At 43.5% G+C, this 23,357-nt stretch overlaps 8 non-coding genes across 8 annotated transcripts; all 8 read left to right on the top strand.

The window, feature by feature from the left end:
* The first annotated feature begins 38 nt into the window (after positions 1–38).
* TRNAA-CGC (transfer RNA alanine (anticodon CGC)) lies at positions 39–110 on the top strand. The gene has a single exon. It is a non-coding gene; the product is annotated as a tRNA-Ala (tRNA).
* A 2,066-nt stretch (positions 111–2,176) lies between these two features.
* On the top strand, positions 2,177–2,248 carry TRNAA-CGC (transfer RNA alanine (anticodon CGC)). The gene has a single exon. It is a non-coding gene; the product is annotated as a tRNA-Ala (tRNA).
* Positions 2,249–6,444: 4,196 nt separating this feature from the next.
* On the top strand, positions 6,445–6,516 carry TRNAA-CGC (transfer RNA alanine (anticodon CGC)). Its single transcript has one exon. It is a non-coding gene; the product is annotated as a tRNA-Ala (tRNA).
* Positions 6,517–8,585: 2,069 nt separating this feature from the next.
* On the top strand, positions 8,586–8,657 carry TRNAA-CGC (transfer RNA alanine (anticodon CGC)). Its single transcript has one exon. It is a non-coding gene; the product is annotated as a tRNA-Ala (tRNA).
* A 2,066-nt stretch (positions 8,658–10,723) lies between these two features.
* Positions 10,724–10,795, top strand: TRNAA-CGC (transfer RNA alanine (anticodon CGC)). The gene has a single exon. It is a non-coding gene; the product is annotated as a tRNA-Ala (tRNA).
* Positions 10,796–12,861: 2,066 nt separating this feature from the next.
* TRNAA-CGC (transfer RNA alanine (anticodon CGC)) lies at positions 12,862–12,933 on the top strand. Its single transcript has one exon. It is a non-coding gene; the product is annotated as a tRNA-Ala (tRNA).
* Positions 12,934–17,129: 4,196 nt separating this feature from the next.
* TRNAA-CGC (transfer RNA alanine (anticodon CGC)) lies at positions 17,130–17,201 on the top strand. The gene has a single exon. It is a non-coding gene; the product is annotated as a tRNA-Ala (tRNA).
* A 2,066-nt stretch (positions 17,202–19,267) lies between these two features.
* Positions 19,268–19,339, top strand: TRNAA-CGC (transfer RNA alanine (anticodon CGC)). The gene has a single exon. It is a non-coding gene; the product is annotated as a tRNA-Ala (tRNA).
* Positions 19,340–23,357: the final 4,018 nt, after the last annotated feature.

Below are 23,357 nucleotides of genomic sequence, written 5' to 3'. Positions count from 1 at the left end.
TTTCCATGCGTAGAGCAAAACCACCCCCTACAGGATGTGGGGATGTAGCTCAGTGGTAGAGCGCATGCTTCGCATGTATGAGGCCCCGGGTTCAATCCCCGGCATCTCCAGCTTTTCGCCATGCTAATCTTGCCTTTTGACAGATAGCTAGGCTGGCATCATGAGTAAGGAAGTGAGATGTCATGCAGCTGGTGCCAGAACCCCACTTTCTTCGCCTTGCAAAACCTTTTGAAATGGGGCTATCTCATTTCCCGTGTTTATAGAAAAAAATAATCTTGATTCCATAAGAAACCAAAGTGGTGATTTATCTTGGCATTCTTAGTATAGAAAACGGGCACAGCTGTCTTGGTCATTTATTTGAATTCTTCCTCTAAACCCGAGACTCTTACCAGAAGGTTTAAGAAAAACTGAATGTTTTCTTCATCCTAATCACTTCTGAATGGTCCATTAATCTACTGGTTTTGCTTTTCCAGTTCCTTTCACAGAAGCATTAAAAATGCATGTTCTTCATGCTCCGTACGGAGTAATGACTCTCCTAACTTTCTGTCCTTTCCTTCATGTTCCCATGCTGTCATCCTTTTGCCAGAAATGCCTCCAAAGGGCTGTGGATTCTTCGGCCCCATGCCCTTTCAGGAAAACTCCTTTCTGTAGGATTTCTAATTCTAGGTCCCCTGCTTTCCTTCACGCCAGCACAGCACATTTAGGTAGGTAAGCAATCCCCCTTTATGGTGATAAGATGTAGCTGAGAATGCACTATATGAAGTGGCAATTTGTAGAGCAAGCTGCAGGTCATATTCATGATTTTCAAGATTAGACTGCAGTACTCCCACCCCACTCCCGCCGCAACCATTATTGAAAGAAAGATGAATGCAGCATGGAAAGCTGTACTGCCCAATCCTCCGATAGCTCAGTTGGGAGAGCGGAGGACTGTAGTGGAGAAACAGAAATCCTTAGGTCGCTGGTTCAAATCCGGCTAGGAGGAGTTTCCCCTTTTTTGTTTTCCATAGCTGCTTTACCTCTTGTTAAAACATTATGTGCCCCTCTGATTGAGAAACATTTCCCTAGCTCCAAATAAATGCTAGGACAGAAGGGTAGACTTCTTCTGCTTTCCAATGAAATTGACCATATAGTCATTTCTGAGGGATGTTGGAAGAGAAGTAAACAAGGACCTGCAGATCAGAATTCATTCCAAAGCCTTGACTAAATATATGAAGGCACTTGGAAGACTTCCAGTTTCATTGTACCAAGGTAGATGTTTCGGCAGCCGACCCAGCTAAAACTCACCTACAATGAGAGTGGCCATGGATATGAAAGAGGGAATCTAGAAAGACACCAACTCCTTAAAACTGAGCAAGATGCGATGTGGAGTAATAGCTTACAGATTTGGAGAAAATCTGAGATGTTTCTCTTGACAAAAGAAACACTGCAATGCCCTCTCTGAGGATGGAACTCAGGACCTTCAGATTATGAGACTGACGCGCTGCCTACTGCGCTAAGAAGGCTGCTTGAAACCGCTAACAAATGCGTCTACACACCATGAAGAGGGAAGGTAGCAAAAATGCTGTTCTCATGTTGGAATATCAATACAGTACGGTTGCCTCGCTGGATTAAAATCGTCTGCAGTTATAATGGTCAGAAGACTGCTCTTTCCCAGTGATTAAACCCACACCCCATACATTTAGAGATGCAAAAGAAATCAGGGCATACCATTCACCTCTCTAAGAAAGATCGTGCCATTTTTTCCCCCACATAACTGAGAATGAAATGGACTAAAACCCAGAATTAACATGCCGCCCCTAGCCGTAGATGCATCTAGATCTCAACGCTTTACTTGCTAATGTAACATAGCTGTGTGTCCTGCAAAAAGAGCAGGGCTACCTTAAGTCATCTCACAAGATGTGGAAGCAGCACTCAACCATATCCTTCTTTGATGTATCCTGAACCAGTTGCCTTGAATACTCTGGCTTTTTCAGATTGCATCTAGCTGTTGTGTGTGGGGAATTATTCATTCTAGAGTCAACCTTATTCCATAAAAAACGGTGCTAGAAAATCCAGCTGTAAGTCATGTGGAATTCCACACCTGACGCTTCCCATTCCAGTGTCATATGTGGTGAATGTACATTCAATAGAATTCCAGGTTTCCATGCGTAGAGCAAAACCACCCCCTACAGGATGTGGGGATGTAGCTCAGTGGTAGAGCGCATGCTTCGCATGTATGAGGCCCCGGGTTCAATCCCCGGCATCTCCAGCTTTTCGCCATGCTAATCTTGCCTTTTGACAGATAACTAGGCTGGCATCATGAGTAAGGAAGTGAGATGTCATGCAGCTGGTGCCAGAACCCCACTTTCTTCGCCTTGCAAAACCTTTTGAAATGGGGCTATTTCATTTCCCGTGTTTATAGAAAAAAATAATCTTGATTCCATAAGAAACCAAAGTGGTGATTTATCTTGGCATTCTTAGTATAGAAAACGGGCACAGCTGTCTTGGTCATTTATTTGAATTCTTCCTCTAAACCCGAGACTCTTACCAGAAGGTTTAAGAAAAACTGAATGTTTTCTTCATCCTAATCACTTCTGAATGGTCCATTAATCTACTGGTTTTGCTTTTCCAGTTCCTTTCACAGAAGCATTAAAAATGCATGTTCTTCATGCTCCGTACGGAGTAATGACTCTCCTAACTTTCTGTCCTTTCCTTCATGTTCCCATGCTGTCATCCTTTTGCCAGAAATGCCTCCAAAGGGCTGTGGATTCTTCGGCCCCATGCCCTTTCAGGAAAACTCCTTTCTGTAGGATTTCTAATTCTAGGTCCCCTGCTTTCCTTCACGCCAGCACAGCACATTTAGGTAGGTAAGCAATCCCCCTTTATGGTGATAAGATGTAGCTGAGAATGCACTATATGAAGTGGCAATTTGTAGAGCAAGCTGCAGGTCATATTCATGATTTTCAAGATTAGACTGCAGTACTCCCACCCCACTCCCGCCGCAACCATTATTGAAAGAAAGATGAATGCAGCATGGAAAGCTGTACTGCCCAATCCTCCGATAGCTCAGTTGGAAGAGCGGAGGACTGTAGTGGAGAAACAGAAATCCTTAGGTCGCTGGTTCAAATCCGGCTAGGAGGAGTTTCCCCTTTTTTGTTTTCCATAGCTGCTTTTCCTCTTGTTAAAACATTATGTGCCCCTCTGATTGAGAAACATTTCCCTAGCTCCAAATAAATGCTAGGACAGAAGGGTAGACTTCTTCTGCTTTCCAATGAAATTGACCACATAGTCATTTCTGAGGGATGTTGGAAGAGAAGTAAACAAGGACCTGCAGATCAGAATTCATTCCAAAGCCTTGACTAAATATATGAAGGCACTTGGAAGACTTCCAGTTTCATTGTACCAAGGTAGATGTTTCGGCAGCCGACCCAGCTAAAACTCACCTACAATGAGAGTGGCCATGGATATGAAAGAGGGAATCTAGAAAGACACCAACTCCTTAAAACTGAGCAAGATGCGATGTGGAGTAATAGCTTACAGATTTGGAGAAAATCTGAGATGTTTCTCTTGACAAAAGAAACACTGCAATGCCCTCTCTGAGGATGGAACTCAGGACCTTCAGATTATGAGACTGACGCGCTGCCTACTGCGCTAAGAAGGCTGCTTGAAACCGCTAACAAATGCGTCTACACACCATGAAGAGGGAAGGTAGCAAAAATGCTGTTCTCATGTTGGAATATCAATACAGTACGGTTGCCTCGCTGGATTAAAATCGTCTGCAGTTATAATGGTCAGAAGACTGCTCTTTCCCAGTGATTAAACCCACACCCCATACATTTAGAGATGCAAAAGAAATCAGGGCATACCATTCACCTCTCTAAGAAAGATCGTGCCATTTTTTCCCCCACATAACTGAGAATGAAATGGACTAAAACCCAGAATTAACATGCCGCCCCTAGCCGTAGATGCATCTAGATCTCAACGCTTTACTTGCTAATGTAACATAGCTGTGTGTCCTGCAAAAAGAGCAGGGCTACCTTAAGTCATCTCACAAGATGTGGAAGCAGCACTCAACCATATCCTTCTTTGATGTATCCTGAACCAGTTGCCTTGAATACTCTGGCTTTTTCAGATTGCATCTAGCTGTTGTGTGTGGGGAATTATTCATTCTAGAGTCAACCTTATTCCATAAAAAACGGTGCTAGAAAATCCAGCTGTAAGTCATGTGGAATTCCACACCTGACGCTTCCCATTCCAGTGTCATATGTGGTGAATGTACATTCAATAGAATTCCAGGTTTCCATGCGTAGAGCAAAACCACCCCCTACGGGATGTAGCTCAGTGGTAGAGCGCATGCTTCGCATGTATGAGGCCCCAGGTTCAATCCCCGGCATCTCCAGCTTTTTGCCATGCTAATCTTGCCTTTTGACAGATAGCTAGGCTGGCATCATGAGTAAGGAAGTGAGATGCCATGCAGCTGGTGCCAGAACCCCACTTTCTTCGCCTTGCAAAACCTTTTGAAATGGGGCTATCTCATTTCCCGTGTTTATAGAAAAAAATAATCTTGATTCCATAAGAAACCAAAGTGGTGATTTATCTTGGCATTCTTAGTATAGAAAACGGGCACAGCTGTCTTGGTCATTTATTTGAATTCTTCCTCTAAACCCGAGACTCTTACCAGAAGGTTTAAGAAAAACTGAATGTTTTCTTCATCCTAATCACTTCTGAATGGTCCATTAATCTACTGGTTTTGCTTTTCCAGTTCCTTTCACAGAAGCATTAAAAATGCATGTTCTTCATGCTCCGTACGGAGTAATGACTCTCCTAACTTTCTGTCCTTTCCTTCATGTTCCCATGCTGTCATCCTTTTGCCAGAAATGCCTCCAAAGGGCTGTGGATTCTTCGGCCCCATGCCCTTTCAGGAAAACTCCTTTCTGTAGGATTTCTAATTCTAGGTCCCCTGCTTTCCTTCACGCCAGCACAGCACATTTAGGTAGGTAAGCAATCCCCCTTTATGGTGATAAGATGTAGCTGAGAATGCACTCTGGGAAGTGGCAATTTGTAGAGCAAGCTGCAGGTCATATTCATGATTTTCAAGATTAGACTGCAGTACTCCCACCCCACTCCCGCCGCAACCATTATTGAAAGAAAGATGAATGCAGCATGGAAAGCTGTACTGCCAAATCCTCCGATATCTCAGTTGGGAGAGAGGAGGACTGTAGTGGAGAAACAGAAATCCTTAGGTTGCTGGTTCTAATCCGGCTTGGAGGAGTTTCCCCTTTTTTCTTTTCCATAGCTGCTTACTCTCTTGTTAAAACATTATGTGCCCCCCTGATTGAGAAACATTTCCCTAGCTCCAAATAAATGCTAGGACAGAAGGGTAGACTTCTTCTGCTTTCCAATGAAATTGACCACATAGTCATTTCTGAGGGATGTTGTAAGAGAAGTAAACAAGGACCTGCAGATCAGAATTCATTCCAAAGCCTTGACTAAATATATGAAGGCACTTGGAAGACTTCCAGTTTCATTGTACCAAGGTAGATGTTTCGGCAGCCGACCCAGCTAAAACTCACCTACAATGAGAGTGGCCATGGATATGAAAGAGGGAATCTAGAAAGACACCAACTCCTTAAAACTGAGCAAGATGTGATGTGGAGTAATAGCTTACAGATTTGGAGAAAATCTGAGATGTTTCTCTTGACAAAAGAAACACTGCAATGCCCTCTCTGAGGATGGAACTCAGGACCTTCAGATCATGAGACTGACGCGCTGCCTACTGCGCTAAGAAGGCTGCTTGAAACCGCTAACAAATGCGTCTACACACCATGAAGAGGGAAGGTAGCAAAAATGCTGTTCTCATGTTGGAATATCAATACAGTACGGTTGCCTCGCTGGATTAAAATCGTCTGCAGTTATAATGGTCAGAATACTGCTCTTTCCCAGTGATTAAACCCACACCCCATACATTTAGAGATGCAAAAGAAATCAGGGCATACCATTCACCTCTCTAAGAAAGATCGTGCCATTTTTTCCCCCACATAACTGAGAATGAAATGGACTAAAACCCAGAATTAACATGCCGCCCCTAGCCGTAGATGCATCTAGATCTCAACGCTTTACTTGCTAATGTAACATAGCTGTGTGTCCTGCAAAAAGAGCAGGGCTACCTTAAGTCATCTCACAAGATGTGGAAGCAGCACTCAACCATATCCTTCTTTGATGTATCCTGAACCAGTTGCCTTGAATACTCTGGCTTTTTCAGATTGCATCTAGCTGTTGTGTGTGGGGAATTATTCATTCTAGAGTCAACCTTATTCCATAAAAAATGGTGCTAGAAAATCCAGCTGTAAGTCATGTGGAATTCCACACCTGACGCTTCCCATTCCAGTGTCATATGTGGTGAATGTACATTCAATAGAATTCCAGGTTTCCATGCGTAGAGCAAAACCAGCCCCTACAGGATGTGGGGATGTAGCTCAGTGGTAGAGCGCATGCTTCGCATGTATGAGGCCCCGGGTTCAATCCCCGGCATCTCCAGCTTTTCGCCATGCTAATCTTGCCTTTTGACAGATAGCTAGGCTGGCATCATGAGTAAGGAAGTGAGATGTCATGCAGCTGGTGCCAGAACCCCACTTTCTTCGCCTTGCAAAACCTTTTGAAATGGGGCTATCTCATTTCCCGTGTTTATAGAAAAAAATAATCTTGATTCCATAAGAAACCAAAGTGGTGATTTATCTTGGCATTCTTAGTATAGAAAACGGGCACAGCTGTCTTGGTCATTTATTTGAATTCTTCCTCTAAACCCGAGACTCTTACCAGAAGGTTTAAGAAAAACTGAATGTTTTCTTCATCCTAATCACTTCTGAATGGTCCATTAATCTACTGGTTTTGCTTTTCCAGTTCCTTTCACAGAAGCATTAAAAATGCATGTTCTTCATGCTCCGTACGGAGTAATGACTCTCCTAACTTTCTGTCCTTTCCTTCATGTTCCCATGCTGTCATCCTTTTGCCAGAAATGCCTCCAAAGGGCTGTGGATTCTTCGGCCCCATGCCCTTTCAGGAAAACTCCTTTCTGTAGGATTTCTAATTCTAGGTCCCCTGCTTTCCTTCACGCCAGCACAGCACATTTAGGTAGGTAAGCAATCCCCCTTTATGGTGATAAGATGTAGCTGAGAATGCACTCTAGGAAGTGGCAATTTGTAGAGCAAGCTGCAGGTCATATTCATGATTTTCAAGATTAGACTGCAGTACTCCCACCCCACTCCCGCCGCAACCATTATTGAAAGAAAGATGAATGCAGCATGGAAAGCTGTACTGCCCAATCCTCCGATAGCTCAGTTGGGAGAGCGGAGGACTGTAGTGGAGAAACAGAAATCCTTAGGTCGCTGGTTCAAATCCAGCTTGGAGGAGTTTCCCCTTTTTTGTTTTCCATAGCTGCTTTTCCTCTTGTTAAAACATTATGTGCCCCTCTGATTGAGAAACATTTCCCTAGCTCCAAATAAATGCTAGGACAGAAGGGTAGACTTCTTCTTTTTTTTTCCAATGAAATTGACCACATAGTCATTTCTGAGGGATGTTGGAAGAGAAGTAAACAAGGACCTGCAGATCAGAATTCATTCCAAAGCCTTGACTAAATATATGAAGGCACTTGGAAGACTTCCAGTTTCATTGTACCAAGGTAGATGTTTCGGCAGCCGACCCAGCTAAAACTCACCTACAATGAGAGTGGCCATGGATATGAAAGAGGGAATCTAGAAAGACACCAACTCCTTAAAACTGAGCAAGATGCGATGTGGAGTAATAGCTTACAGATTTGGAGAAAATCTGAGATGTTTCTCTTGACAAAAGAAACACTGCAATGCCCTCTCTGAGGATGGAACTCAGGACCTTCAGATTATGAGACTGACGCGCTGCCTACTGCGCTAAGAAGGCTGCTTGAAACCGCTAACAAATGCGTCTACACACCATGAAGAGGGAAGGTAGCAAAAATGCTGTTCTCATGTTGGAATATCAATACAGTACGGTTGCCTCGCTGGATTAAAATCGTCTGCAGTTATAATGGTCAGAAGACTGCTCTTTCCCAGTGATTAAACCCACACCCCATACATTTAGAGATGCAAAAGAAATCAGGGCATACCATTCACCTCTCTAAGAAAGATCGTGCCATTTTTTCCCCCACATAACTGAGAATGAAATGGACTAAAACCCAGAATTAACATGCCGCCCCTAGCCGTAGATGCATCTAGATCTCAACGCTTTACTTGCTAATGTAACATAGCTGTGTGTCCTGCAAAAAGAGCAGGGCTACCTTAAGTCATCTCACAAGATGTGGAAGCAGCACTCAACCATATCCTTCTTTGATGTATCCTGAACCAGTTGCCTTGAATACTCTGGCTTTTTCAGATTGCATCTAGCTGTTGTGTGTGGGGAATTATTCATTCTAGAGTCAACCTTATTCCATAAAAAACGGTGCTAGAAAATCCAGCTGTAAGTCATGTGGAATTCCACACCTGACGCTTCACATTCCAGTGTCATATGTGGTGAATGTACATTCAATAGAATTCCAGGTTTCCATGCGTAGAGCAAAACTACCCCCTACAGGATGTGGGGATGTAGCTCAGTGGTAGAGCGCATGCTTCGCATGTATGAGGCCCCGGGTTCAATCCCCGGCATCTCCAGCTTTTCGCCATGCTAATCTTGCCTTTTGACAGATAACTAGGCTGGCATCATGAGTAAGGAAGTGAGATGTCATGCAGCTGGTGCCAGAACCCCACTTTCTTCGCCTTGCAAAACCTTTTGAAATGGGGCTATTTCATTTCCCGTGTTTATAGAAAAAAATAATCTTGATTCCATAAGAAACCAAAGTGGTGATTTATCTTGGCATTCTTAGTATAGAAAACGGGCACAGCTGTCTTGGTCATTTATTTGAATTCTTCCTCTAAACCCGAGACTCTTACCAGAAGGTTTAAGAAAAACTGAATGTTTTCTTCATCCTAATCACTTCTGAATGGTCCATTAATCTACTGGTTTTGCTTTTCCAGTTCCTTTCACAGAAGCATTAAAAATGCATGTTCTTCATGCTCCGTACGGAGTAATGACTCTCCTAACTTTCTGTCCTTTCCTTCATGTTCCCATGCTGTCATCCTTTTGCCAGAAATGCCTCCAAAGGGCTGTGGATTCTTCGGCCCCATGCCCTTTCAGGAAAACTCCTTTCTGTAGGATTTCTAATTCTAGGTCCCCTGCTTTCCTTCACGCCAGCACAGCACATTTAGGTAGGTAAGCAATCCCCCTTTATGGTGATAAGATGTAGCTGAGAATGCACTCTGGGAAGTGGCAATTTGTAGAGCAAGCTGCAGGTCATATTCATGATTTTCAAGATTAGACTGCAGTACTCCCACCCCACTCCCGCCGCAACCATTATTGAAAGAAAGATGAATGCAGCATGGAAAGCTGTACTGCCAAATCCTCCGATATCTCAGTTGGGAGAGAGGAGGACTGTAGTGGAGAAACAGAAATCCTTAGGTTGCTGGTTCAAATCCGGCTTGGAGGAGTTTCCCCTTTTTTCTTTTCCATAGCTGCTTACTCTCTTGTTAAAACATTATGTGCCCCCCTGATTGAGAAACATTTCCCTAGCTCCAAATAAATGCTAGGACAGAAGGGTAGACTTCTTCTGCTTTCCAATGAAATTGACCACATAGTCATTTCTGAGGGATGTTGTAAGAGAAGTAAACAAGGACCTGCAGATCAGAATTCATTCCAAAGCCTTGACTAAATATATGAAGGCACTTGGAAGACTTCCAGTTTCATTGTACCAAGGTAGATGTTTCGGCAGCCGACCCAGCTAAAACTCACCTACAATGAGAGTGGCCATGGATATGAAAGAGGGAATCTAGAAAGACACCAACTCCTTAAAACTGAGCAAGATGTGATGTGGAGTAATAGCTTACAGATTTGGAGAAAATCTGAGATGTTTCTCTTGACAAAAGAAACACTGCAATGCCCTCTCTGAGGATGGAACTCAGGACCTTCAGATCATGAGACTGACGCGCTGCCTACTGCGCTAAGAAGGCTGCTTGAAACCACTAACAAATGCGTCTACACACCATGAAGAGGGAAGGTAGCAAAAATGCTGTTCTCATGTTGGAATATCAATACAGTACGGTTGCCTCGCTGGATTAAAATCGTCTGCAGTTATAATGGTCAGAAGACTACTCTTTCCCAGTGATTAAACCCACACCCCATACATTTAGAGATGCAAAAGAAATCAGGGCATACCATTCACCTCTCTAAGAAAGATCGTGCCATTTTTCCCCCCACATAACTGAGAATGAAATTGACTAAAACCCAGAATTAACATGCCGCCCCTAGCCATAGATGCATCTAGATCTCAACGCTTTACATGCTAATGTAACATAGCTGTGTGTCCTGCAAAAAGAGCAGGGGTACCTTAAGTCATCTCACAAGATGTGGAAGCAGCACTCAACCATATCCTTCTTTGATGTATCCTGAACCAGTTGCCTTGCATACTCTGGCTTTTTCAGATTGCATCTAGCTGTTGTGTGTGGGGAATTATTCATTCTAGAGTCAACCTTATTCCATAAAAAACGGTGCTAGAAAATCCAGCTGTAAGTCATGTGGAATTCCACACCTGACGCTTCCCATTCCAGTGTCATATGTGGTGAATGTACATTCAATAGAATTCCAGGTTTCCATGCGTAGAGCAAAACCACCCCCTACAGGATGTGGGGATGTAGCTCAGTGGTAGAGCGCATGCTTCGCATGTATGAGGCCCCGGGTTCAATCCCCGGCATCTCCAGCTTTTCGCCATGCTAATCTTGCCTTTTGACAGATAGCTAGGCTGGCATCATGAGTAAGGAAGTGAGATGTCATGCAGCTGGTGCCAGAACCCCACTTTCTTCGCCTTGCAAAACCTTTTGAAATGGGGCTATCTCATTTCCCGTGTTTATAGAAAAAAATAATCTTGATTCCATAAGAAACCAAAGTGGTGATTTATCTTGGCATTCTTAGTATAGAAAACGGGCACAGCTGTCTTGGTCATTTATTTGAATTCTTCCTCTAAACCCGAGACTCTTACCAGAAGGTTTAAGAAAAACTGAATGTTTTCTTCATCCTAATCACTTCTGAATGGTCCATTAATCTACTGGTTTTGCTTTTCCAGTTCCTTTCACAGAAGCATTAAAAATGCATGTTCTTCATGCTCCGTACGGAGTAATGACTCTCCTAACTTTCTGTCCTTTCCTTCATGTTCCCATGCTGTCATCCTTTTGCCAGAAATGCCTCCAAAGGGCTGTGGATTCTTCGGCCCCATGCCCTTTCAGGAAAACTCCTTTCTGTAGGATTTCTAATTCTAGGTCCCCTGCTTTCCTTCACGCCAGCACAGCACATTTAGGTAGGTAAGCAATCCCCCTTTATGGTGATAAGATGTAGCTGAGAATGCACTATATGAAGTGGCAATTTGTAGAGCAAGCTGCAGGTCATATTCATGATTTTCAAGATTAGACTGCAGTACTCCCACCCCACTCCCGCCGCAACCATTATTGAAAGAAAGATGAATGCAGCATGGAAAGCTGTACTGCCCAATCCTCCGATAGCTCAGTTGGGAGAGCGGAGGACTGTAGTGGAGAAACAGAAATCCTTAGGTCGCTGGTTCAAATCCGGCTAGGAGGAGTTTCCCCTTTTTTGTTTTCCATAGCTGCTTTACCTCTTGTTAAAACATTATGTGCCCCTCTGATTGAGAAACATTTCCCTAGCTCCAAATAAATGCTAGGACAGAAGGGTAGACTTCTTCTGCTTTCCAATGAAATTGACCATATAGTCATTTCTGAGGGATGTTGGAAGAGAAGTAAACAAGGACCTGCAGATCAGAATTCATTCCAAAGCCTTGACTAAATATATGAAGGCACTTGGAAGACTTCCAGTTTCATTGTACCAAGGTAGATGTTTCGGCAGCCGACCCAGCTAAAACTCACCTACAATGAGAGTGGCCATGGATATGAAAGAGGGAATCTAGAAAGACACCAACTCCTTAAAACTGAGCAAGATGCGATGTGGAGTAATAGCTTACAGATTTGGAGAAAATCTGAGATGTTTCTCTTGACAAAAGAAACACTGCAATGCCCTCTCTGAGGATGGAACTCAGGACCTTCAGATTATGAGACTGACGCGCTGCCTACTGCGCTAAGAAGGCTGCTTGAAACCGCTAACAAATGCGTCTACACACCATGAAGAGGGAAGGTAGCAAAAATGCTGTTCTCATGTTGGAATATCAATACAGTACGGTTGCCTCGCTGGATTAAAATCGTCTGCAGTTATAATGGTCAGAAGACTGCTCTTTCCCAGTGATTAAACCCACACCCCATACATTTAGAGATGCAAAAGAAATCAGGGCATACCATTCACCTCTCTAAGAAAGATCGTGCCATTTTTTCCCCCACATAACTGAGAATGAAATGGACTAAAACCCAGAATTAACATGCCGCCCCTAGCCGTAGATGCATCTAGATCTCAACGCTTTACTTGCTAATGTAACATAGCTGTGTGTCCTGCAAAAAGAGCAGGGCTACCTTAAGTCATCTCACAAGATGTGGAAGCAGCACTCAACCATATCCTTCTTTGATGTATCCTGAACCAGTTGCCTTGAATACTCTGGCTTTTTCAGATTGCATCTAGCTGTTGTGTGTGGGGAATTATTCATTCTAGAGTCAACCTTATTCCATAAAAAACGGTGCTAGAAAATCCAGCTGTAAGTCATGTGGAATTCCACACCTGACGCTTCCCATTCCAGTGTCATATGTGGTGAATGTACATTCAATAGAATTCCAGGTTTCCATGCGTAGAGCAAAACCACCCCCTACAGGATGTGGGGATGTAGCTCAGTGGTAGAGCGCATGCTTCGCATGTATGAGGCCCCGGGTTCAATCCCCGGCATCTCCAGCTTTTCGCCATGCTAATCTTGCCTTTTGACAGATAACTAGGCTGGCATCATGAGTAAGGAAGTGAGATGTCATGCAGCTGGTGCCAGAACCCCACTTTCTTCGCCTTGCAAAACCTTTTGAAATGGGGCTATTTCATTTCCCGTGTTTATAGAAAAAAATAATCTTGATTCCATAAGAAACCAAAGTGGTGATTTATCTTGGCATTCTTAGTATAGAAAACGGGCACAGCTGTCTTGGTCATTTATTTGAATTCTTCCTCTAAACCCGAGACTCTTACCAGAAGGTTTAAGAAAAACTGAATGTTTTCTTCATCCTAATCACTTCTGAATGGTCCATTAATCTACTGGTTTTGCTTTTCCAGTTCCTTTCACAGAAGCATTAAAAATGCATGTTCTTCATGCTCCGTACGGAGTAATGACTCTCCTAACTTTCTGTCCTTTCCTTCATGTTCCCATGCTGTCATCCTTTTGCCAGAAATGCCTCCAAAGGGCTGTGGATTCTTCGGCCCCATGCCCTTTCAGGAAAACTCCTTTCTGTAGGATTTCTAATTCTAGGTCCCCTGCTTTCCTTCACGCCAGCACAGCACATTTAGGTAGGTAAGCAATCCCCCTTTATGGTGATAAGATGTAGCTGAGAATGCACTATATGAAGTGGCAATTTGTAGAGCAAGCTGCAGGTCATATTCATGATTTTCAAGATTAGACTGCAGTACTCCCACCCCACTCCCGCCGCAACCATTATTGAAAGAAAGATGAATGCAGCATGGAAAGCTGTACTGCCCAATCCTCCGATAGCTCAGTTGGAAGAGCGGAGGACTGTAGTGGAGAAACAGAAATCCTTAGGTCGCTGGTTCAAATCCGGCTAGGAGGAGTTTCCCCTTTTTTGTTTTCCATAGCTGCTTTTCCTCTTGTTAAAACATTATGTGCCCCTCTGATTGAGAAACATTTCCCTAGCTCCAAATAAATGCTAGGACAGAAGGGTAGACTTCTTCTGCTTTCCAATGAAATTGACCACATAGTCATTTCTGAGGGATGTTGGAAGAGAAGTAAACAAGGACCTGCAGATCAGAATTCATTCCAAAGCCTTGACTAAATATATGAAGGCACTTGGAAGACTTCCAGTTTCATTGTACCAAGGTAGATGTTTCGGCAGCCGACCCAGCTAAAACTCACCTACAATGAGAGTGGCCATGGATATGAAAGAGGGAATCTAGAAAGACACCAACTCCTTAAAACTGAGCAAGATGCGATGTGGAGTAATAGCTTACAGATTTGGAGAAAATCTGAGATGTTTCTCTTGACAAAAGAAACACTGCAATGCCCTCTCTGAGGATGGAACTCAGGACCTTCAGATTATGAGACTGACGCGCTGCCTACTGCGCTAAGAAGGCTGCTTGAAACCGCTAACAAATGCGTCTACACACCATGAAGAGGGAAGGTAGCAAAAATGCTGTTCTCATGTTGGAATATCAATACAGTACGGTTGCCTCGCTGGATTAAAATCGTCTGCAGTTATAATGGTCAGAAGACTGCTCTTTCCCAGTGATTAAACCCACACCCCATACATTTAGAGATGCAAAAGAAATCAGGGCATACCATTCACCTCTCTAAGAAAGATCGTGCCATTTTTTCCCCCACATAACTGAGAATGAAATGGACTAAAACCCAGAATTAACATGCCGCCCCTAGCCGTAGATGCATCTAGATCTCAACGCTTTACTTGCTAATGTAACATAGCTGTGTGTCCTGCAAAAAGAGCAGGGCTACCTTAAGTCATCTCACAAGATGTGGAAGCAGCACTCAACCATATCCTTCTTTGATGTATCCTGAACCAGTTGCCTTGAATACTCTGGCTTTTTCAGATTGCATCTAGCTGTTGTGTGTGGGGAATTATTCATTCTAGAGTCAACCTTATTCCATAAAAAACGGTGCTAGAAAATCCAGCTGTAAGTCATGTGGAATTCCACACCTGACGCTTCCCATTCCAGTGTCATATGTGGTGAATGTACATTCAATAGAATTCCAGGTTTCCATGCGTAGAGCAAAACCACCCCCTACGGGATGTAGCTCAGTGGTAGAGCGCATGCTTCGCATGTATGAGGCCCCGGGTTCAATCCCCGGCATCTCCAGCTTTTCGCCATGCTAATCTTGCCTTTTGACAGATAACTAGGCTGGCATCATGAGTAAGGAAGTGAGATGTCATGCAGCTGGTGCCAGAACCCCACTTTCTTCGCCTTGCAAAACCTTTTGAAATGGGGCTATTTCATTTCCCGTGTTTATAGAAAAAAATAATCTTGATTCCATAAGAAACCAAAGTGGTGATTTATCTTGGCATTCTTAGTATAGAAAACGGGCACAGCTGTCTTGGTCATTTATTTGAATTCTTCCTCTAAACCCGAGACTCTTACCAGAAGGTTTAAGAAAAACTGAATGTTTTCTTCATCCTAATCACTTCTGAATGGTCCATTAATCTACTGGTTTTGCTTTTCCAGTTCCTTTCACAGAAGCATTAAAAATGCATGTTCTTCATGCTCCGTACGGAGTAATGACTCTCCTAACTTTCTGTCCTTTCCTTCATGTTCCCATGCTGTCATCCTTTTGCCAGAAATGCCTCCAAAGGGCTGTGGATTCTTCGGCCCCATGCCCTTTCAGGAAAACTCCTTTCTGTAGGATTTCTAATTCTAGGTCCCCTGCTTTCCTTCACGCCAGCACAGCACATTTAGGTAGGTAAGCAATCCCCCTTTATGGTGATAAGATGTAGCTGAGAATGCACTCTGGGAAGTGGCAATTTGTAGAGCAAGCTGCAGGTCATATTCATGATTTTCAAGATTAGACTGCAGTACTCCCACCCCACTCCCGCCGCAACCATTATTGAAAGAAAGATGAATGCAGCATGGAAAGCTGTACTGCCAAATCCTCCGATATCTCAGTTGGGAGAGAGGAGGACTGTAGTGGAGAAACAGAAATCCTTAGGTTGCTGGTTCAAATCCGGCTTGGAGGAGTTTCCCCTTTTTTCTTTTCCATAGCTGCTTACTCTCTTGTTAAAACATTATGTGCCCCCCTGATTGAGAAACATTTCCCTAGCTCCAAATAAATGCTAGGACAGAAGGGTAGACTTCTTCTGCTTTCCAATGAAATTGACCACATAGTCATTTCTGAGGGATGTTGTAAGAGAAGTAAACAAGGACCTGCAGATCAGAATTCATTCCAAAGCCTTGACTAAATATATGAAGGCACTTGGAAGACTTCCAGTTTCATTGTACCAAGGTAGATGTTTCGGCAGCCGACCCAGCTAAAACTCACCTACAATGAGAGTGGCCATGGATATGAAAGAGGGAATCTAGAAAGACACCAACTCCTTAAAACTGAGCAAGATGTGATGTGGAGTAATAGCTTACAGATTTGGAGAAAATCTGAGATGTTTCTCTTGACAAAAGAAACACTGCAATGCCCTCTCTGAGGATGGAACTCAGGACCTTCAGATCATGAGACTGACGCGCTGCCTACTGCGCTAAGAAGGCTGCTTGAAACCACTAACAAATGCGTCTACACACCATGAAGAGGGAAGGTAGCAAAAATGCTGTTCTCATGTTGGAATATCAATACAGTACGGTTGCCTCGCTGGATTAAAATCGTCTGCAGTTATAATGGTCAGAAGACTACTCTTTCCCAGTGATTAAACCCACACCCCATACATTTAGAGATGCAAAAGAAATCAGGGCATACCATTCACCTCTCTAAGAAAGATCGTGCCATTTTTCCCCCCACATAACTGAGAATGAAATTGACTAAAACCCAGAATTAACATGCCGCCCCTAGCCATAGATGCATCTAGATCTCAACGCTTTACATGCTAATGTAACATAGCTGTGTGTCCTGCAAAAAGAGCAGGGGTACCTTAAGTCATCTCACAAGATGTGGAAGCAGCACTCAACCATATCCTTCTTTGATGTATCCTGAACCAGTTGCCTTGAATACTCTGGCTTTTTCAGATTGCATCTAGCTGTTGTGTGTGGGGAATTATTCATTCTAGAGTCAACCTTATTCCATAAAAAACGGTGCTAGAAAATCCAGCTGTAAGTCATGTGGAATTCCACACCTGACGCTTCCCATTCCAGTGTCATATGTGGTGAATGTACATTCAATAGAATTCCAGGTTTCCATGCGTAGAGCAAAACCACCCCCTACAGGATGTGGGGATGTAGCTCAGTGGTAGAGCGCATGCTTCGCATGTATGAGGCCCCGGGTTCAATCCCCGGCATCTCCAGCTTTTCGCCATGCTAATCTTGCCTTTTGACAGATAGCTAGGCTGGCATCATGAGTAAGGAAGTGAGATGTCATGCAGCTGGTGCCAGAACCCCACTTTCTTCGCCTTGCAAAACCTTTTGAAATGGGGCTATCTCATTTCCCGTGTTTATAGAAAAAAATAATCTTGATTCCATAAGAAACCAAAGTGGTGATTTATCTTGGCATTCTTAGTATAGAAAACGGGCACAGCTGTCTTGGTCATTTATTTGAATTCTTCCTCTAAACCCGAGACTCTTACCAGAAGGTTTAAGAAAAACTGAATGTTTTCTTCATCCTAATCACTTCTGAATGGTCCATTAATCTACTGGTTTTGCTTTTCCAGTTCCTTTCACAGAAGCATTAAAAATGCATGTTCTTCATGCTCCGTACGGAGTAATGACTCTCCTAACTTTCTGTCCTTTCCTTCATGTTCCCATGCTGTCATCCTTTTGCCAGAAATGCCTCCAAAGGGCTGTGGATTCTTCGGCCCCATGCCCTTTCAGGAAAACTCCTTTCTGTAGGATTTCTAATTCTAGGTCCCCTGCTTTCCTTCACGCCAGCACAGCACATTTAGGTAGGTAAGCAATCCCCCTTTATGGTGATAAGATGTAGCTGAGAATGCACTATATGAAGTGGCAATTTGTAGAGCAAGCTGCAGGTCATATTCATGATTTTCAAGATTAGACTGCAGTACTCCCACCCCACTCCCGCCGCAACCATTATTGAAAGAAAGATGAATGCAGCATGGAAAGCTGTACTGCCCAATCCTCCGATAGCTCAGTTGGGAGAGCGGAGGACTGTAGTGGAGAAACAGAAATCCTTAGGTCGCTGGTTCAAATCCGGCTAGGAGGAGTTTCCCCTTTTTTGTTTTCCATAGCTGCTTTACCTCTTGTTAAAACATTATGTGCCCCTCTGATTGAGAAACATTTCCCTAGCTCCAAATAAATGCTAGGACAGAAGGGTAGACTTCTTCTGCTTTCCAATGAAATTGACCATATAGTCATTTCTGAGGGATGTTGGAAGAGAAGTAAACAAGGACCTGCAGATCAGAATTCATTCCAAAGCCTTGACTAAATATATGAAGGCACTTGGAAGACTTCCAGTTTCATTGTACCAAGGTAGATGTTTCGGCAGCCGACCCAGCTAAAACTCACCTACAATGAGAGTGGCCATGGATATGAAAGAGGGAATCTAGAAAGACACCAACTCCTTAAAACTGAGCAAGATGCGATGTGGAGTAATAGCTTACAGATTTGGAGAAAATCTGAGATGTTTCTCTTGACAAAAGAAACACTGCAATGCCCTCTCTGAGGATGGAACTCAGGACCTTCAGATTATGAGACTGACGCGCTGCCTACTGCGCTAAGAAGGCTGCTTGAAACCGCTAACAAATGCGTCTACACACCATGAAGAGGGAAGGTAGCAAAAATGCTGTTCTCATGTTGGAATATCAATACAGTACGGTTGCCTCGCTGGATTAAAATCGTCTGCAGTTATAATGGTCAGAAGACTGCTCTTTCCCAGTGATTAAACCCACACCCCATACATTTAGAGATGCAAAAGAAATCAGGGCATACCATTCACCTCTCTAAGAAAGATCGTGCCATTTTTTCCCCCACATAACTGAGAATGAAATGGACTAAAACCCAGAATTAACATGCCGCCCCTAGCCGTAGATGCATCTAGATCTCAACGCTTTACTTGCTAATGTAACATAGCTGTGTGTCCTGCAAAAAGAGCAGGGCTACCTTAAGTCATCTCACAAGATGTGGAAGCAGCACTCAACCATATCCTTCTTTGATGTATCCTGAACCAGTTGCCTTGAATACTCTGGCTTTTTCAGATTGCATCTAGCTGTTGTGTGTGGGGAATTATTCATTCTAGAGTCAACCTTATTCCATAAAAAACGGTGCTAGAAAATCCAGCTGTAAGTCATGTGGAATTCCACACCTGACGCTTCCCATTCCAGTGTCATATGTGGTGAATGTACATTCAATAGAATTCCAGGTTTCCATGCGTAGAGCAAAACCACCCCCTACAGGATGTGGGGATGTAGCTCAGTGGTAGAGCGCATGCTTCGCATGTATGAGGCCCCGGGTTCAATCCCCGGCATCTCCAGCTTTTCGCCATGCTAATCTTGCCTTTTGACAGATAACTAGGCTGGCATCATGAGTAAGGAAGTGAGATGTCATGCAGCTGGTGCCAGAACCCCACTTTCTTCGCCTTGCAAAACCTTTTGAAATGGGGCTATTTCATTTCCCGTGTTTATAGAAAAAAATAATCTTGATTCCATAAGAAACCAAAGTGGTGATTTATCTTGGCATTCTTAGTATAGAAAACGGGCACAGCTGTCTTGGTCATTTATTTGAATTCTTCCTCTAAACCCGAGACTCTTACCAGAAGGTTTAAGAAAAACTGAATGTTTTCTTCATCCTAATCACTTCTGAATGGTCCATTAATCTACTGGTTTTGCTTTTCCAGTTCCTTTCACAGAAGCATTAAAAATGCATGTTCTTCATGCTCCGTACGGAGTAATGACTCTCCTAACTTTCTGTCCTTTCCTTCATGTTCCCATGCTGTCATCCTTTTGCCAGAAATGCCTCCAAAGGGCTGTGGATTCTTCGGCCCCATGCCCTTTCAGGAAAACTCCTTTCTGTAGGATTTCTAATTCTAGGTCCCCTGCTTTCCTTCACGCCAGCACAGCACATTTAGGTAGGTAAGCAATCCCCCTTTATGGTGATAAGATGTAGCTGAGAATGCACTATATGAAGTGGCAATTTGTAGAGCAAGCTGCAGGTCATATTCATGATTTTCAAGATTAGACTGCAGTACTCCCACCCCACTCCCGCCGCAACCATTATTGAAAGAAAGATGAATGCAGCATGGAAAGCTGTACTGCCCAATCCTCCGATAGCTCAGTTGGAAGAGCGGAGGACTGTAGTGGAGAAACAGAAATCCTTAGGTCGCTGGTTCAAATCCGGCTAGGAGGAGTTTCCCCTTTTTTGTTTTCCATAGCTGCTTTTCCTCTTGTTAAAACATTATGTGCCCCTCTGATTGAGAAACATTTCCCTAGCTCCAAATAAATGCTAGGACAGAAGGGTAGACTTCTTCTGCTTTCCAATGAAATTGACCACATAGTCATTTCTGAGGGATGTTGGAAGAGAAGTAAACAAGGACCTGCAGATCAGAATTCATTCCAAAGCCTTGACTAAATATATGAAGGCACTTGGAAGACTTCCAGTTTCATTGTACCAAGGTAGATGTTTCGGCAGCCGACCCAGCTAAAACTCACCTACAATGAGAGTGGCCATGGATATGAAAGAGGGAATCTAGAAAGACACCAACTCCTTAAAACTGAGCAAGATGCGATGTGGAGTAATAGCTTACAGATTTGGAGAAAATCTGAGATGTTTCTCTTGACAAAAGAAACACTGCAATGCCCTCTCTGAGGATGGAACTCAGGACCTTCAGATTATGAGACTGACGCGCTGCCTACTGCGCTAAGAAGGCTGCTTGAAACCGCTAACAAATGCGTCTACACACCATGAAGAGGGAAGGTAGCAAAAATGCTGTTCTCATGTTGGAATATCAATACAGTACGGTTGCCTCGCTGGATTAAAATCGTCTGCAGTTATAATGGTCAGAAGACTGCTCTTTCCCAGTGATTAAACCCACACCCCATACATTTAGAGATGCAAAAGAAATCAGGGCATACCATTCACCTCTCTAAGAAAGATCGTGCCATTTTTTCCCCCACATAACTGAGAATGAAATGGACTAAAACCCAGAATTAACATGCCGCCCCTAGCCGTAGATGCATCTAGATCTCAACGCTTTACTTGCTAATGTAACATAGCTGTGTGTCCTGCAAAAAGAGCAGGGCTACCTTAAGTCATCTCACAAGATGTGGAAGCAGCACTCAACCATATCCTTCTTTGATGTATCCTGAACCAGTTGCCTTGAATACTCTGGCTTTTTCAGATTGCATCTAGCTGTTGTGTGTGGGGAATTATTCATTCTAGAGTCAACCTTATTCCATAAAAAACGGTGCTAGAAAATCCAGCTGTAAGTCATGTGGAATTCCACACCTGACGCTTCCCATTCCAGTGTCATATGTGGTGAATGTACATTCAATAGAATTCCAGGTTTCCATGCGTAGAGCAAAACCACCCCCTACGGGATGTAGCTCAGTGGTAGAGCGCATGCTTCGCATGTATGAGGCCCCAGGTTCAATCCCCGGCATCTCCAGCTTTTTGCCATGCTAATCTTGCCTTTTGACAGATAGCTAGGCTGGCATCATGAGTAAGGAAGTGAGATGCCATGCAGCTGGTGCCAGAACCCCACTTTCTTCGCCTTGCAAAACCTTTTGAAATGGGGCTATCTCATTTCCCGTGTTTATAGAAAAAAATAATCTTGATTCCATAAGAAACCAAAGTGGTGATTTATCTTGGCATTCTTAGTATAGAAAACGGGCACAGCTGTCTTGGTCATTTATTTGAATTCTTCCTCTAAACCCGAGACTCTTACCAGAAGGTTTAAGAAAAACTGAATGTTTTCTTCATCCTAATCACTTCTGAATGGTCCATTAATCTACTGGTTTTGCTTTTCCAGTTCCTTTCACAGAAGCATTAAAAATGCATGTTCTTCATGCTCCGTACGGAGTAATGACTCTCCTAACTTTCTGTCCTTTCCTTCATGTTCCCATGCTGTCATCCTTTTGCCAGAAATGCCTCCAAAGGGCTGTGGATTCTTCGGCCCCATGCCCTTTCAGGAAAACTCCTTTCTGTAGGATTTCTAATTCTAGGTCCCCTGCTTTCCTTCACGCCAGCACAGCACATTTAGGTAGGTAAGCAATCCCCCTTTATGGTGATAAGATGTAGCTGAGAATGCACTCTGGGAAGTGGCAATTTGTAGAGCAAGCTGCAGGTCATATTCATGATTTTCAAGATTAGACTGCAGTACTCCCACCCCACTCCCGCCGCAACCATTATTGAAAGAAAGATGAATGCAGCATGGAAAGCTGTACTGCCAAATCCTCCGATATCTCAGTTGGGAGAGAGGAGGACTGTAGTGGAGAAACAGAAATCCTTAGGTTGCTGGTTCTAATCCGGCTTGGAGGAGTTTCCCCTTTTTTCTTTTCCATAGCTGCTTACTCTCTTGTTAAAACATTATGTGCCCCCCTGATTGAGAAACATTTCCCTAGCTCCAAATAAATGCTAGGACAGAAGTGTAGACTTCTTCTGCTTTCCAATGAAATTGACCACATAGTCATTTCTGAGGGATGTTGTAAGAGAAGTAAACAAGGACCTGCAGATCAGAATTCATTCCAAAGCCTTGACTAAATATATGAAGGCACTTGGAAGACTTCCAGTTTCATTGTACCAAGGTAGATGTTTCGGCAGCCGACCCAGCTAAAACTCACCTACAATGAGAGTGGCCATGGATATGAAAGAGGGAATCTAGAAAGACACCAACTCCTTAAAACTGAGCAAGATGTGATGTGGAGTAATAGCTTACAGATTTGGAGAAAATCTGAGATGTTTCTCTTGACAAAAGAAACACTGCAATGCCCTCTCTGAGGATGGAACTCAGGACCTTCAGATCATGAGACTGACGCGCTGCCTACTGCGCTAAGAAGGCTGCTTGAAACCGCTAACAAATGCGTCTACACACCATGAAGAGGGAAGGTAGCAAAAATGCTGTTCTCATGTTGGAATATCAATACAGTACGGTTGCCTCGCTGGATTAAAATCGTCTGCAGTTATAATGGTCAGAATACTGCTCTTTCCCAGTGATTAAACCCACACCCCATACATTTAGAGATGCAAAAGAAATCAGGGCATACCATTCACCTCTCTAAGAAAGATCGTGCCATTTTTTCCCCCACATAACTGAGAATGAAATGGACTAAAACCCAGAATTAACATGCCGCCCCTAGCCGTAGATGCATCTAGATCTCAACGCTTTACTTGCTAATGTAACATAGCTGTGTGTCCTGCAAAAAGAGCAGGGCTACCTTAAGTCATCTCACAAGATGTGGAAGCAGCACTCAACCATATCCTTCTTTGATGTATCCTGAACCAGTTGCCTTGAATACTCTGGCTTTTTCAGATTGCATCTAGCTGTTGTGTGTGGG

Source organism: Pleurodeles waltl, unplaced genomic scaffold (assembly GCF_031143425.1).
Source record: "Pleurodeles waltl isolate 20211129_DDA unplaced genomic scaffold, aPleWal1.hap1.20221129 scaffold_70, whole genome shotgun sequence".
NCBI classification, from domain to species: domain Eukaryota; kingdom Metazoa; phylum Chordata; class Amphibia; order Caudata; family Salamandridae; genus Pleurodeles; species Pleurodeles waltl.
This window is presented reverse-complemented; position numbering and strand designations above follow the sequence as displayed.